At 37.2% G+C, this 16,106-nt stretch overlaps 1 protein-coding gene across 1 annotated transcript in view; it reads left to right on the top strand.

Moving 5' to 3' along the window:
• The window catches only part of TSC22D1 (TSC22 domain family member 1), a 136,017-nt gene that overhangs the window by 3,258 nt on the left and 116,653 nt on the right, over positions 1-16,106 (top strand). The window lies entirely within an intron of this gene.

The raw sequence follows: 16,106 nt of genomic DNA on the forward strand, positions 1-16,106 counted from the left end.
TTGTGGTTCCCACATTTGTTTCTCCTTTACTGGACAGACAACCCTTTAAAGTTCTGCTGTGTGCGCTCTTAGTCTGTGAAAGATAACGTCAGCTGCTTTTCCTCATCACATATTACAGGAAAGATGACCTAAGCTGGGTTATACAGGTTGCCCTCAAACTAATTGACCAACTTTTGTGTACTTATCTAATGGTCGTTTCATTGGAACAGTAAAGGAATGGGAATCTTAAAAAGTGTTTCGTGGGGTAGGAGGCCATACACTCTTAAAAATAACCAGATTTATCGTTGATGGTAGTATGCTGTGCATTTTTCCTTTTGCATAGTAGATCAAGGTGGTAGCCATTTTAAAGGGTAAAGAAACAAAGTCTCGGAGGGTTGAATCTATAGAGACATGAAACCGACTTTGCGCTCCTACAGTCTACTCCACCTGTTCTCCTCTTCTCTTACCAAAAAAATACATAAAGCCTAAAGTACATTATTAAACCAGCGTTTTCTTAATTGGATTGGAAATAATGTGATAATCGTGTTTATTGAATCCAATTGTGTCTTTGAAGCTGGCTAGCTAGAAAAGTTGTGAAATCCCTCACGCTGCTACATGGCTTTAAACTAAGTTGATTTTTAAAGGAATGTTCTTTTCACAAATTTGCCAGTCTGACTAACCTTGATCAAAATAATATAGGAGTTATGACAAAGGCTATTCATTTTCACTGTGGAACTTTGAATAAGCTTGAAAGGTACTTAATTATTTTAGTATTGGTTGGAGATTTTTGAGATTGACCTTTTATCAAACCAGTGGGAACATTTACATTCAAAATGTATATCTGTGGTTTTCCCTTCGGAAATATTGAGCATATTTCAAAAGAATTGCAGTTTTAGAAAAACAAAGGCCTAATGTTTCAGTGAGATTTTCATGTTTTTTGTCTTTGTTTTTTTTTTTAGTTACTTAAAAGATAGAAGGTAAAGGCATGATTAATTGAAATAATTTAAAGTCTTGTCTTTCAAGATTTTTATTACTTTTCTAAGTCACATAATTAAAATCTCGTTACCTAGCCAAATGTATTCAGTATCATGTGTACAAAACTGTACATTAAAAGATAGACCTCTTCTAGGAGGTGGTTTCCTTAAGAGTCCTATTATAGTTATTGTTAAACCTTTAAATGTATCAAACCGTGCTAATACTTATCTGTAATTTTAAAGAATTACTTACCCCAAATATTAATAAGTTCTAAATTTAAAGGGTGTGATCTGAGTAAAGCCCACGGGGACATTAGGTTACTAAATTTAGAGAAATAAAAGATGGGTCAGATACACAAATGAAAACCACATATCTTGAACTCGAACCTGCCATGATTTTTGCCAATTACTGTTTGTGGTCTCCTGGCGTGACTCTCTCCTTTTTTGTTTTCCTCCTGGTGGTGGGGCATGATAGAGCTTTCCACAACATGCTGTTCCAGATGATTAAAGTCAGGAGACTTTACAGCTCGGTTTTTAACTGTAGAGATAGAGTCCCCGTTTAAGATATTACTACAAAATTAATTTTTCCATATAGTAACTGAGAGGAACATTAATGAGGGGCAAATTATGTAGGAAGGTTTGAAATTAAAGGGACAAAAACAGATACTGAGACATACGATTAAATATTGGTATAAAGCAACTTGAGTTGACTGTACCTGTTTTGAATGAGCTACGTATTTGAGCCTTTGTTAACATCAAAGTCAAGTCGTCAAGACCAGAAAATTTTTTTTCAGAGGTATCCTTTAAATTCTGAGAAATCAAAATGACCCCCAAAATACCTGTAAAGGTCAGATAGGGTAAACTTGTATATTATTTTCTTTGTGCTTTCTTGCAGATTATTTCTTTTACCACTGTAGTTTGGAAAAAGAAATGTTTCACTTAAATTGGTTCTTGGAAGGGAATTTGAGAATATCTGCAAGAGAAAAAAGTGATGATGAGTTTCTATTTTTTTAAAGTGTTTTTTACTTTTTCTTCCCATGTTCATTTCTGTGTCACTTGTGTCTTCTGGGCTTGGTCACCTATTAGTCTCCCATAGGGGAAAAGAATACATTGTAATTGCAGCATTACGACTTAGAAAACACGTTAGCGATAAAACTTTCGGATGGTAGGACAAATGAAGATTCGTTGTTCTTTAGTCATCTTTTGAAATAATATTCTAACACTTTAAATTTTAAAATATTTCTGACACATGTGGAAAATGCTTTCAGTTGGCTACTGGTAGAGACTATGAAGATTAGAAACATGGATCAGGCATTAAGATTATGTATCTAGATTTTTAAAAATCATTCTCATTAAAAAGTTCTTAATGTCTCACGTTAACCTTTAATGTGAACTTATTTTTACAACACAGGGAAGATACAGGTATCTCACACTGATGTATAGTCTAGTGTTCTGTGATTGTTAGTACAGCCTCTTCTGTGAAATTAATTGGTCAAACTTCTGTTCCTCCTTCAAGGCTCAGCTCAGATGTTCCCTCTGAAGCAGTCTCTTCACCCAGGGAATGTTGTTTCCTTAGCCCTTTTTAGTGTTCCTCTAGTCAAGGTACTGCACACATTCAGTCTGAGTTATGTTTACCCATTTTCCCCACAAGACTGTGAGTTCCTCAAGGGCAAGAACTAAATCTTTTTTGAACCGATTAATGAGCAGACCTTTCTCTGCTTTCTCTGCTCTGATTTAAAATTTGTATTGTCTCTCACCTTAAGCACAACTGTTCAGGTTGTAGGATCATATAGTTAAATGCAACCAAGTGAAAAGAAATGAATGAAAAGACTTGCTTTTTCTACCTCTTTTGCCTTTTCATACCTTGAGGTGAATTGATAATCTTTTAAATGCAGTGCCTGTTATAGAGTTGGCCCTCATATTTACTAAAGAGGAATGAGTTTTCTTATCAAGTAGGAATAATACTCATTTTGCCTACTTCTTAGGATGGTAGCATCAGATAAAATACTTTAACTGTAGAATACTAAATTATAAGTTTTGATTTTTATTTAGGTTGTACCTGCACAGTTTAAAGAGCCAAGTAGTTTACATGGTTATCAAAACAAACAGAAGCTTCCTGCCTGCTTCATTTCCCAGAAGCAATCACTTTCACCTCTTTTAGATGATGACTGTGACATTTACCTCCAGGTCTCTAACCGCTTGTGTTGCTACTAGATGTGCCACACAGCCAGGTGGTTAGGAGCATGGACCCTGGAATTAGACTGCTTAGGTCTGATCCATCCTCTGTTGTTTACTAGCTGTTTAGCCTCGCTGTGCTTCAGTTTGCTCATTTTAAAAAGGGAGGAAAACAGTACCTACCTCATAGGGTTGTTACAAGAGTTCAGTGCATTTGCAAAGCCCTTAGAACTGTTTCTAACTCATATGCCCTATATTTGTGTGTGTGTTAAATAAAATACTCCTTACTTTTCTTTTAAATACATTTCCTTCTTTCTTTATTTTTGGCTGCATGGGGTCTTTGTTGCTGTGCATGGGCTTTCCTTAGTCGCGGTGCTCGAGCTTCTCATCGCCGTGGCTTCTCTTGTTGCAGAGCCGGGCTCTAGGCGCGCGGGCTCAGTAGTTGTGGCACACGGGCTTAGGTGCTCCGCGGCATGTGGGATCTTTCTGGACCAGGGCTCAAACCCGTGTCCCCCGCATTGGCAGGTGGATTCTTAGCCACTGCGCCACCAGGGAAGTCCATCCTTGCTTTTGTTTTTGGCTTTATTAACTTTGTGGGTAGAAAATGAAGATTAACTTTGTCATGACCTACTCAGTTCGTCCTCCTTCCTCCTGGTCCCTCCTCCTCTGAATAGTTATGATTGCATCACTATTGATTATTCAGTGTTCTTGTAAAATATGATTACTTTTCCTATCCAGTCTAATGTCCTGCACTTGCCTCCCTCCTCCCACCCCAGCCATCTAGTATGTGTGGTACACTTATATATATATTTCTGTATACTATTTAGCATTTAGAAATGTTAGTGGGTTCCCCCACCCCAAGGTTTTATCTGTCATCATCTGTTTCCTCCAAGTTGCCTTTCTCCCCATTTTTGTATGTTTTGGGCTTAACCTTTTATGATAGAGCCTTTCTTCAGATGTCTGGCAATTCCTGGTCCTCTGCTTGTACTTAAGTGTAGGAGACTAAAGAGCTGATAAGAAGTTCTCAATGTGACTTGCTGACTGTTAGCTTTACCATAGGGTGATTTGGCTGGAATTCATTGTCTCCACCCACCCGGCCCCCCCTTAATTTTCTCTGTAGTAATCACTGATTCATCATTTCATCAAATGTCCCTTGAGATGTTCAGACATATTAGGTATTGTTATCAATTTTATCTTCCTGAGGAAGTCTCTCTCATATTTCTCTGAGCTTCATTCTGGACTGATTGCCTTTTAGACTTGGTATGCAACTATTAATATTTGTGGGATTCCTTTCACTGTCTTCTGTGGTTGGATCTCCATTTTCCAGTGACTCATGTCATTATTCATTCTTGGCTCACTTGATGTTTTAAAATGGCTTTAGCTTACCCTGTTACTTGTTCGATTCTTCCGTTAGGTAAAGAAGACTGGATTGGAAATTGTATTATTTTATAATTTTGCTCCATGGCTTTCTAGCTTCCACTTTGCTTTTGAGAAGTTTGAAGCCATTCAGATTCCTTATATATATTACATGTGACCTGTCTGTATGTGTTTTGTTTTTTCTTTTTTTCCCCTATACTCTTGTTTATTATCTCTTTCCATCCCTTCTCTCTTTCTTTTAAATCTCTGAAAGCTTTTAAAATTGTATCTGTTTTTAGTGTTCTGAAATTTTACGATGATGATGGGTTCTTATGTGGGTTTCGTTTCATTCAGGGTGCTGAGTACTGGTGTCCCCTTTCAGTCTGGAAACATCTTTTAATTCTGAGACTTTTTCTTGAATGAGGTTGTTGATTATTTCTTTCCAATTTCTTTTTTCTTTCTCAGACTCCTTTTATTGGGATAATGGACCTTCTTGACCAGTCTTCTGATTTTCTCATATTTTCTTTCCTATTTGCCATCTCTTTTTCTTTTTGCTTTACTTCTATTGAGTTTCCATGTATTATCATGTATTTGATTTCCAAGAGCTTTTGTCTTTGGGCCTTTTAAATAATATCTGTCCTGTTCTAGTAACAATAGTACTTTCTCTTAGCTGTCTGATCCCTGTGTGATCTGTGTCCTCCAGTTTTAGCTTTCTTAGTTGTTATTTGTTCGGCCTTTATCTTTTGTGCTGTAGCCTTTCCTTAGATGGTGGTTGTGTGTGAGAGTAGGGGAGTAAAATGCTGATTCAAAATTCTGAGCGTCTCGTTAGCTTTGCTTTATGGTCACCTGGCGGGGCATCCCTGTATATGTCTCTTCACGCAGTCAGCTTGTTTTCAGTATGTTCTCCTGCATACTTCTGTGCCTCATTTCCTCAGTCCTGGGATCTTGTGTTTTATATTCACCAGACAATATATTTTCAGTTTTTTGTTGGGGCTGGGGAGGGGCCGTTGGGATTTGTCGGGCTGGTTGCTTCTTAAACAGACTTTTAAACAATCTTCCTTATTTTAAGCACTCTCTCTCTCCCACATCCCACTTCAGATGTATGTGGTAACTGCCAATTCCTGAGTCTTTTGGGGATTTTACAGTTTAAATTGGGTTTGTTCTTGGCTTTCCCCACTGTTTGCTAAAGATTTGATTTCCTAGTGTTTGCTAAATAAGTCATTTGTCACTCAACCATCTGCTTTCCAGCTTCCAAATTTTTGTTGCTATTGTCTTTTCTACCCGTTCTCTCAGTTTTTGTGGGTTTATGGCTTTATATCTTAAGAAATTCCTTTTCTGTCATTTCAGTGGGGTTTTTAGGAAAGGAGTGTAAAATAGGTGTGCATTTAACATTACACATCTATTTCAGTTGTAGAATATTGCACTGTTAAATGTAAACAATGATACTCATTTTAACAATTCATGCTCCAAGATTTGATCTATAACTAGTACGTAAATTTTGAGTGGAATTGCTTGGCTTATATTCAGCAGAAATAATAATGGCATATAACTTGGTAGTTCAATTCACAGAAGTGATTAAGAATGTTAGGATTAGATTCAGTTAATATTTGTTGTCACATTTAACCACTCAACAACCTTGTGAATTAAGTTTTTTTCTAATTTACTGGTGAATAGACTGAAGCTTATTTAGTTTATTAGAGAAGCCAAGTAAGCTGTGTCAGGTTATATACATAACAGTAAAGTTGTATACATAACAGTAAACAGTAGGATTAAAAGCCATTTTTCCAATTCAAAATCTGGCGCTGTTTCTACTACTCATAAAGCCAACAGAGAGGTAAGGGTGATGCCCATAAGTAATAACAGAGTGGCTGAAAACCCGAAAAAGGGCAGGCTTTGTTGACTTGTGTATTAGTACAAATAATGGGATTGTCATAGAACATACCAACATTTACATATGAGCCCTTGGTGAGAAAAAAGTGGGGTAAAGTCGTAAGAGTGGTGTACCTGGAATACAGTAGACAGACATGTTAAATGAATTAATTTTAACATTTTTGGGGGAAGTTGTATGAAAATTATCTCTTCAGGAAAACCATTTTAATTTTCTAATAATTTAAATTCTGTCTTTGTAACGTTGACTTCAGAATTGCAAAACATGTAGATTTTATTTCTTATTTAGAAAGTTCAATTTAAAAATATGAAACTGCAGAGCATGCCCTGTTCTGGTGCGACAATATCAGAACCCTGGTTGGTTTTTGCTGTGTCACGGTGTCGTTAGGTTTTAATATCATGGTAAGAATATGCTTTAATGGCTTATTAAAATAAATTACATGAGGGAAAAAAATGATAAAGGATGTTTACATTATTTGAAAAGAATGATCTATAATGTTTTGGATTGCAGGTTGACTTTTATTCCTAGTGTCACATATATTCAAAAGCCCCACTCTCCCCAACCCTTCACTTCTTCCTTACTAGTCAGCTTGACCTGAAAATCTTAACTTGACCTTTCAGTCTCAATAGGTCTAGTTGATCTTTGTTTTTCTTCCTTGAAACACCCACTCTCTTTTGCTTTCAGTGATATCCTGCTTAGTTTCTTCCCACCTTTCTGGCCACTCCTTTTCGTTCTCCTTCAGTTCAGCTCCTCTGTCAGACTCTCAACATTGGAGTTTGTTTGGATTTGAGTCCTCTTCCCACCTACTGCCTTTTCCCTTTTCCCTAGGTAATCTGCTGTTCCATGGTCTGTATGCTCTCAACTCCTGAATGCATATCGTAGCCCACACTTCTCTTCTTAGCTCTAGACTGCTACGGTCCTCTGCCTTCCTGTTATCTCTGCTTATATTCTCACAGCCTCTCAGTCTCAACAGATCATAAACTTAACCTCTTCATTACCTACCCTCTCAAATTTCTCTTTTAGTCGTGCTCATTTTAATAAATATTTCTTACTCTAGTTCTTCACTTAAGAAACCTGAGTCGTTCTTGATAGCTTCCTTTCCCCCACCCTCTGCATTCTGACCATTACATTCTAAATATATCTTGAATTTATCTTTTCTTTCCCCATCTGTGTTGCCACCACTCTAGTCTAAGGTAACATAGTCAGCTCTTAAAGCCCTGCAGTAGCTTCCTCACCAACTTCCTGCATACACTCTTGCCTTTCTCTGATTTTATGTCTGGTAGTCAGAGTGATGTTCTTAAAACGGAAGGCTGTTCAGGTCTCTCACTTGCCCCCAAACCCCCGAAGCCTTCCCATTTCTTGTAAGGTAATTACATTTCGCTTTTGCTCACTTCTGGCCTCACGTGCCACTTTCCCCCTACCTTTCTGTGTCCCAGCTGCCTCCTTTCGATTCCTCGGGTTGCCATCCTTTCTTGCTCCCTCCTCCAGGCTTTGGCGTGCGCTGTGTCACCTTCCCTCCATTCCTCCTTAAGCCTCACTGTCACTTTGAGAGGCCTTCTGTGACATACCAACCTAAACTTAGGTTCTTTGTTAATACTGTTTAAGATCACCTTGTTCTTTTATAGTGCTAGTACACTTTGTATTGCATAATTAGTTTTTGTTTTGGGGATTATCTGTTTGATGGTTTTAAGCTTCATGAACAGAGATGTTTGGTTTGCTACTATATATCCAAAGTATATCTCAGTGCCTTACAGTAGGTACTCAGTAAAAATCTGCTTAATGGAGAACTGAAGAAAAAATTTTTTAATATTGGCATAAGTTCAGCTTCTTTTTAAAAACACTACTATGATCTATTTGAAAGTTAACTAAGTTCTTTATAGATAATGTGTTATCACTATTTTCTCCTTTAATAGAGATGATTGAGAATTGATTACTTCTTTGCTGTATTTTGAGCAAAAAAGCAATGCTTTAGTTGCTGCTTTTAACAAGCATTGTATGTTTATTTTGTATTTACGTATGTTTATGACAGTAGAAGTTCTCCAACTTGAATAAAACAAACAAAAAACTCCACTTATTTCTAAATTAGAATGTCAGTATTCTTATCTCCTTTTGACTGGTTCAGCTGTTTAGCATAAATGATTCTCAAATATCGAAGTATTACCTTGGAAGTTCTTTGCAGTTTCAGCTGTTTAAAATATAAGCATTTAACTGGTGAAATGCCACTTGTTTGTATTAAAGGAGTTTTCTTTGTTAGACAGTATAGTAAGCATTGAGTTAATCACTTGTTTAAAATTCCTGACTGATCTGTTTTACTTATGGTCGTTGTAGTGACAACAAGTAATTGTTACTAAACTAGTAAGTTATGGGTTCTATGAAGGAAAAGAACCGTGGAAGAGATTTGGCAGTGATGAGAATTAGCAATCATTTTAATTGATTATATATGGGTATTAAATGGGAGTAAAGGGTATTAAGATATGAGGCCTTTACTTTTAAGGTTGGGGTAATTAAAAACAAGGGAAAATATAGAATCTGATGTTGTAGTGGGGTGATCATCAGAGGCTAGTTCTGAGAGTCTTTAAATGTTGTCATATTCTTTTCGTGGACATACCAGTGTTAAACCTTGTTTGGCTTAAAACCATATTTGTGTTGACTGGGGAGAAGATCTACTGTGGCTTGATCTTATTAAAGAATTAACCTTAGGTCATGGTGAACGGTATTGCCTTTTCTCATTCACTGAGCCATAGGGTAAAGGGTACTCTTGAGCTTCTTGGAGTTAAGACAGATGAGATAGCATCTTATTTTTCCAGGCATCCCAGATTATCTTTGTAATATCAGGTCACTACTTAAGTTGAGGAACTCTTGATACTCTGTGTACATGCCTGAGTATTCCTTTTTTGAGTAAATTGTGGATGGATGGATTGATTATAAAGTTACTCATTGTTGATAAGATTTCATTCTCTCCCAGCTCACCTAGTTATCTAATTTCTTTGGTTATTAGGGTTAGTGTATATTTATATGGTACCAAACAGCATACCGACTAGTTAGGAACATATAAACGTACAATTGAAATACTGTCTAGCATTAATTTTTGCTAACACGTGGCTGTGATAAATTTCTAGTGGTGATAGTAATAAAACCTGCCTCTTGTATGATTGGGGGGGGGTTAAACAAAACTCTGAAATAGATTATATACTCCTGAGTCATAGCAGTTCTAAATTTTTTTTTTCTTCAGGACTTTTTTTTTTTTGGCTGTGTTGGGTCTTCGTTGTTGCTTGCAGGCTTTCTCTAGTTGCAGCGAGCGGGGGCTACTCTTCATTGTCGTGCGCGGGCTTTTCATTGCGGTGGCTTCTCTTGCTGTGGAGCACGGGCTCTAGGCGTGCGGGCTTCAGTAGTTGTGGCACGCAGGTTCAGTAGTTGTGGCTCGCGGGCTCTAGAGCACAGTCTCAGTAGTTCTGGCACACGGGCTTAGTTGCTCCACGGCATGTGGGATCTTCCCGGACCAGAGCTTGAACCCGTGTCCCCTGCATTGGCAGGCGGATTCTTAACCACTGAGCCACCAGGGACGCCCATGTCCTAAAATGGACAGGATGCTTTTGTTCCATTTTCACAGAGGAAGAAACTGAGTCTTGGGTTCATTTATTCCGTCAGTAATTAAATATTGAGTTCCTGCCATGTATCGTATGCTGTTTTTAGCTTTTCATGGACAGACTACAACAATTTAGTAATAATAGTAGTAGTAATAGTTGTCGTAGGAGTAGTTGAAAATTATGGTACTCGTTATATGCTTGTTCTAAGCACTTTACATATATCAACTTGTTTAATTCTCAGAACCACCTTATGAGGTGTAAGTACCATTATTATCCGCATTTTGCAGGTAAAGAAATTGAGGAATAAAATGATTAAGTAATTTATTCAAGGTCACATAGCTAGAAAGTGGGAGCTGGGATTTAAATCCCAGTCTGGGTCTAGGTTTTGTGCTCTGCCGTCTCTGTAGGATATGATCAAAACCAAGGTGTTCTGACTGTTTTTTCCTACACTGGAAGGCACTGGGAGCTGCAGATATTTAACTCATTATATCCTCAGATACTCTTGTTTTGATCTTGGAAGTTCGGGTAGGGACGTTCCTCTTGTTCTTGTACTCCAGAATGTAAGCTCCTTGCGAGTAAGGATGTTACCCATCTGTTTTTACCTCTGTATTTCCACTGCATGCAGTATAACCTGATTCGTCGTATGTTCTGAGATATCTGTTGAATAAATGAGTGCAGATGTGTGGCAAAAACATACCCCACAATCATCTGGGAAAGGGATATTATTATTGCCAAATACTTTGCCGTCCTGTTACCATTATTGCATAGCAGTTTTGGTAGGAGTAAGGTTCAGTTCTTCTCGGATATGTTACTGTACCTATAACATTAAGTTCTCCGTCTCCCCCTCACTGGCCTATCAGATGGGTATATTTATTGAGTAGGTACTAGGTGTAAATCATTATCTAGTAATGGTGTGGGCACAGATGTAATCTAACATGGTTCTTGTTCTCAAGCAGTGTATGCTACATATACATGGGGAAATTAGAAGAGCTAAATAACACTTTTAAACAACACGAAATATGAAATCAAAGAATCAGAAAATTTGAGCTGGAAATCGTGATCCCATTCAACTTTTGGCTTATAGGTAGAGGAACAAGTTCAGAGAGGCTACGTGAATTCCTGACATAGTGCTACAAAACGTTTCTTAGACTGTAACTGGCACGCTAGCCTCCAAAATGACACAGGAAATTGCATTCAGAGTTCACAGATGGGATAGAATTGACCTTTGGTAGGTTAGGAAAGCAGTGTTGTTTGAACTGACTTTTCAGAAGTCTTGAGTTGAAGGAGAAAGTTTGAGGCAGGAGAGGGTTAATAAAAATGGGAGGAAATAAGGAGAACAGTCTAGGCGTAATTAAGGCAACAGTTGGGCTTAATGGAGTAAGTTAAGGAGGTGAAAGGAAGTGACTGAAGATTAAATTGGGAAGTGATTTTTGCCCTCAACACTTGCTAACTAACTGATGTTCAGGGAAAATTAGTATCAAAGGAATCCGTAATCTGGATTGGAGTGGGGGTACGCTTGGAACAGGGAGGAGAACTTAGGAAATTATGTTTTTCTGTTATTTGTTAACGAATGAAAGAAAGAAATTAGGGGGAGAGTGATTTCCATTGTAAAATGATTCAGTACAGGAACGCTTTGGTTAGCAAAATTTCTCAGTTTATAAAAATACTGTATTCACCTTCCTACCTGCTCTTCCCTTGAAGCAATGTTTTGTTTCTCTTGTGTTGAAAAAGAAAAAAATAACCTAATTTCCCAGGAAAGCTATTATTTATAGCTGCAATTTTAAAGGTCTGAGGATAAGTGGTTATAACCTTCAGGTAGGATTTTTGGCAATTTAATCTTTTCATAGGGTTTATCTGTGCCTATAATCCAAAGCAGATGTGTCCCAAAAATATTTAGTAGTGAATAGAAATCCAGGTGAAGGTGAACTAAGTATTTAGGATTGGTTCTTTACTTTAGTGATCGTAGCTGCTTTCTTTTCATACTAACCAGGTTCCATTGCCAGTCTCTTCCAGGCATTGGAAAGAGGTGGAATTATTTCTTCCTATCTCCTGAGCACTCCTAGGTCTCTACCAAAAGGGAAATGGTAGAGATTTATTTAAATGAGAAAAGCATTAATGCTATCATTGACAATAAATGTGAGTAATTTGATTATTTTACTGACATTTAAAGTGCCACAAAACTTACTCTTTTATATTTTGGTGCATTGTTCCATTTTGCTTGCCATTAAAAAAATTCGAGAATATATACATGTATGTGTGGGTACACATACAAAGGAATGTAATTTTTTAAAGGGATGTTTTGAAAATGTCCTTAGATTACAGAATCTCCTGGGTATTTGAAAGGATGTAATTTATTGACTGTGTATATGCATAGCACTCTTTATATCCTTAAGGAGAGCCTACGTTGAATTTAAGAATAAGTGTATGTGTATATATACGTATGCATATACATGAAAGGAAAAGCTAACAGGTAACAGATTCAATTTATATTACTCTTCTATTTCTGGTCCCTTGTGTCAAGTTTTCTCACTCATTTATAAGTTATTGTATCTTAGAGTATTTATATCTATCTCTGTAAGCTTCTTGAAACATTTTAGGGAATGACTTGGGATAGAAAGCCAATAAATGGGAGAAGTATGGCAAGGTAGAATATGGTGTGTCATGAGAGGTCTAATAAAGCAGTATTGGGAGACAGAAGGTAAAGATCACATGCTTCTGAGGAGGTGACATTTGAGAGAAGTTTGATAGCCATGGGGATTAGTAAGTCACTTTAGTGGAGAAAACATACCAAAAAGGTTCAAGGTACGAGGAGTATTTATAGAAGAGAACACAGGACATAGTCTAAGTTGGTAAGAGATAGTGTCTGTATACAGGAATGTAGAAGGCAAGGCTAACTTTGAAAAGCCTTAATTAAAGGCAGGATTGCGAAGTTTGGACTTAATTGGACTTGGAATGGAGAACGCTTCTTGTTTTTGTAGAGTAGCCTGATCAGTGCTGTGTTTTAGGAAAGTGCTGACCCTACTTTGGATGTCTAGTTGCTCCCTTCCTTAATGGGGTATGAGAAGTTCAGTAATTCCTTTTCTGTCACTGGTGGAAATGGAGGCACATTTTCTTTGTGGTTGTGATCTGAGGTAATGGTTTGAACCAGTGACCCTGGCCTCATTAAGAAAGCTAAGAAGGTAAGGACGCAGTCCACACGTGGTAACACTCCACTTATCCAGAGTGGATAACCTAATCCTTTAGACACAGCTCTGGCTTCCAAAACTGCTTGAAATTGCCGTCACAAAGTAAAGCTATGTTTTGTTTTGTTTTGTTTTTTTCCCTTACTGTTTTTGCATAGCATTTCTGGTCCTTTTTAGACTTTTTTTTCCAAGTCTTATATTTTACTAGCTTTATCATTTTAAAGCAGATGAGGGGAGGAGAAGGGGAAAAAAAGGGGATTCTGAGGCATGTAAGGTGACGTTGGGAAAGTAGCAGTTTATAGCCTGACAGCAAGGTAGGAGTTAGAAATTTTAAGAAAACCCCAAAGAAATTTGATATGGTATTGAATGTTCACCAGTTGAAAGTTAGATTATGTTTTGTATATTATTTTAAGGAAGCATGAACACGAATGCATTCCCAGTGGTGTTAACTGCTGAGCTGTGGATAAGTATAAAGAGACAGTATTCTTAGTTGTCTGCCTCCACTGTATCATTTAACCATCAACAAATTAATATGCTGCTCCATGTTGCTTTTTTCCTATTCTAAAGTAAGGGCAAGTGTTTCGTGTTTTCCTAGCTTTCAGGCTGGTAAGATTATTCTGTAAGAAATTCATAATGTCTTATAAATAAATGTTAGACCTTTACAGATAGAAATTAGAGAGAATATTTCCAGTAGTAAAATTAAAAGTCCCTAATAGATGCTAAGATTGAAGTAATTGTTATTAATGATTTGTAGTTTTAGTGAAATTACTGATGAGTAAGTGACATACAGCTACCTGTTCTGTATGAGGTATTGTATAGATACCTACTTGTTATTTTGCTATAATATTATCCCCCCTGAGTTTTTCCTTTGAAATATCTTTATTACCTTTTTCAACACAGTAAATCAAATAATTGTACCAAGGAAAGCTGATTTCTCATTTCAGATGTTTTCAATCTCTTTTTTTAGAAATGGATAACCCAAACCATTTACTTTCTTTCATAAGGAAGTTTTTATTTATGCTTAATATAGTTTTGTTTGCTTGGTTGTGTCCTTTTAGACAGTTTTGTTTTGGTATTTTCAACAATGACAAGGATTCCGTTTCTATTGAGGGACATACTCCCATGTTTTAAAAATTACTTTTGAAAGATGGTATGCAGTGAAACTTATATTAGCCAGTTTATTTTGGAAGAAATGCTGCTTTGTAGTTACCGTTTTTGCTTGGTTTTTGTTTCTTCAAGTGTATTGTTTTGGGTGCAGCGTGGTGAGGCGAATTGAGTGAATGCCTGGTTCTGGCTGTAGTGCTGTCCACTGATCATGTGCTAATGAGCCATCACATGTCTGGGTCGTTCCTTCTCTTCCTGTTTTACAAGGCTTGGTCACTGTACAGTTTGTCTTAACTTCTCTTTCAGAGTCAAGCATGGTGCCATGTCTTGTCTTTGGTGGAGGTTCCATAATATCACAGAATTGTGAAATAAGGGATTGGACTGATTCCGAAGCTGTTCTTTATCTTCATTGTGTTCTTCTCCTCTTTGGGGATCTACCAAACATTATTTGCCAGTTATTCTCTGATATGACATCGGGATTTATATGTTTGTACACTGGATATATTTTATTATGAGGAATTTTACCTGTTTTGAGGTTCCGGGGAGGAAGGGTGGATCCAGAATGAGGAGGGTAGGGTAAGTCCAAACTAGGTATCGTAACTAGTTTTCTGCCTCCATTCTTGAATCCCATAATAATAAACCACGAAACTGCATCCCAATCCTTTTAGGAACAAGTATATTTAATGCTTATTGAAGGTAAATAATATTTGGATTAGCAACCTCTTTAACTCTTCTTTTTTGTAAATTTGTATAAAATTGATGATAAACTCATCGGGAGCCCGAGGATTATACGACAGATGATTCTAAGATTGCTTTCAGTGTATTACTGGCTGATATATTACTGTGGGTGAAATATTGTCAAGTAGCTTGGTCACGTAACGACTAAGTGATGGAGCTAGTATTCTACGAGGTGATTTGATTCCAAAGCTTGTACCACTCGGCTCTCTGTATCCGTGGGTTCTGCGTCCATGGATTCAACCATTCTCTGGTCGGTTGAATCTGAGGATGCGGGATCCACAGATGGGAGGGACCAGTAGTATTGATACTGCTGTGGATTTGGTATCCACAGGTGGTCCTGGAGCCGATTTCCCCGTGGATACCGAGCAGTGACTGTATTCTGAAGCATTTTGGAGGTTGCCATGGCCCAGTGATAAGCAGCAAGATGTGACAGTGGACAACTGTAAACAACAGTCCTTAGCCTGCGAGCACGGAGCCATTTGGCCTTAGACACTTCTCGTTGGTTCCTCACTGTGGTGCAGCGGCTTGGTGCCCCTGTTGATGATCCTCGCAATCTGAGTTTAGTTATTTTTTCCTCGATACATTTTCTATTCAAAATGATTAAACTTTCCAAGTTTTTGCTGAAGAATAAACTTTTAATTTGGAAAATCTGCTTAAGTGGCATCCAATTTCTGAATAATAAATTGATATAAAGTTTTATGACATGAACATTTCAATAAATCAGACTGGTAGCCTTCCATTGGTCTCAGTGAGCTTTAAGTGTTGCAAGCTGTTGATACCTAGGTTATTTTTTTTGTTTCATGTGATCAAATTACATTACAGTACTTTTTAAAGTAGAAAACTCACTTTAATCCCTTCAATCATAATAGCACATTGTGACTCAGATCTTTACTTCTGTACAGTTACAGCTTAGATTCACATCACATGCTTATTATTGGAACAAGAAAATGCTAATTTACATGAAGGTTTTTATATTAAGTTGAAAAACAGGATTTATCTAGTCTTTTCACTCATTAACCTAGAAGGGGAAGTGTATTTTTTTTTAAATCTAAGACAATTGTATTACGCATTAATTCAAAGTTTTTCTAAAGCTACTTTCCTTAATTTCTATTATATTTTTCCT

This window comes from Phocoena phocoena, chromosome 18 (genome assembly GCF_963924675.1).
Source record: "Phocoena phocoena chromosome 18, mPhoPho1.1, whole genome shotgun sequence".
Taxonomy (NCBI): Eukaryota; Metazoa; Chordata; class Mammalia; order Artiodactyla; family Phocoenidae; genus Phocoena; species Phocoena phocoena.